Below are 580 nucleotides of genomic sequence, written 5' to 3'. Positions count from 1 at the left end.
TATATATATATATATATATGAATCTCACGAATGACTTTCATGTCATACTTTCGTCTGTTTCTGTATGTATATACGATTTATATACATTTTACCTGGGGCAATAAAATAACACAGACTTTGCTCATAAATGATTATTTTTTAATAAAAATTACAGATGAAATCCCAACTGAGTTATAGATATTCATTTGCTAGTGTAGTAAAGAAAAGTTCCGTATTTTTACAAACTAACAATAAAAAGGCTTCCTGCCATTTTCCATACTTTTTGCAATGGAGTTTTAAAAATAAATATTCTGAAAATGTGCTACAACTGAAAATATAACGTATGCATTCAACCCTACTAATGAAACTGTATATGCTTTTTCTCATCTCTACTTAATGGGGAATGAATAATAGCGTTGGGTATGGAACGTACAAAGGACTGTCGTTTTGATTATATCTCGAGCATTTATATGGCAAAGAAACCCGGTAACCGGTTTTACGGGTTGTGTATATATATATATAAATTTTGTACGACTGTTCTCTATATACTTTAGTCCCCCTCATACTTTCTTCTTTTCTATTTCTCTCTCTCCCTCTCACA

The sequence above is a fragment of the Octopus bimaculoides genome, chromosome 2 (assembly GCF_001194135.2).
Source record: "Octopus bimaculoides isolate UCB-OBI-ISO-001 chromosome 2, ASM119413v2, whole genome shotgun sequence".
In the NCBI taxonomy this organism is placed as follows: Eukaryota; Metazoa; Mollusca; class Cephalopoda; order Octopoda; family Octopodidae; genus Octopus; species Octopus bimaculoides.
Note: the sequence above shows the minus strand (reverse complement) of the source record.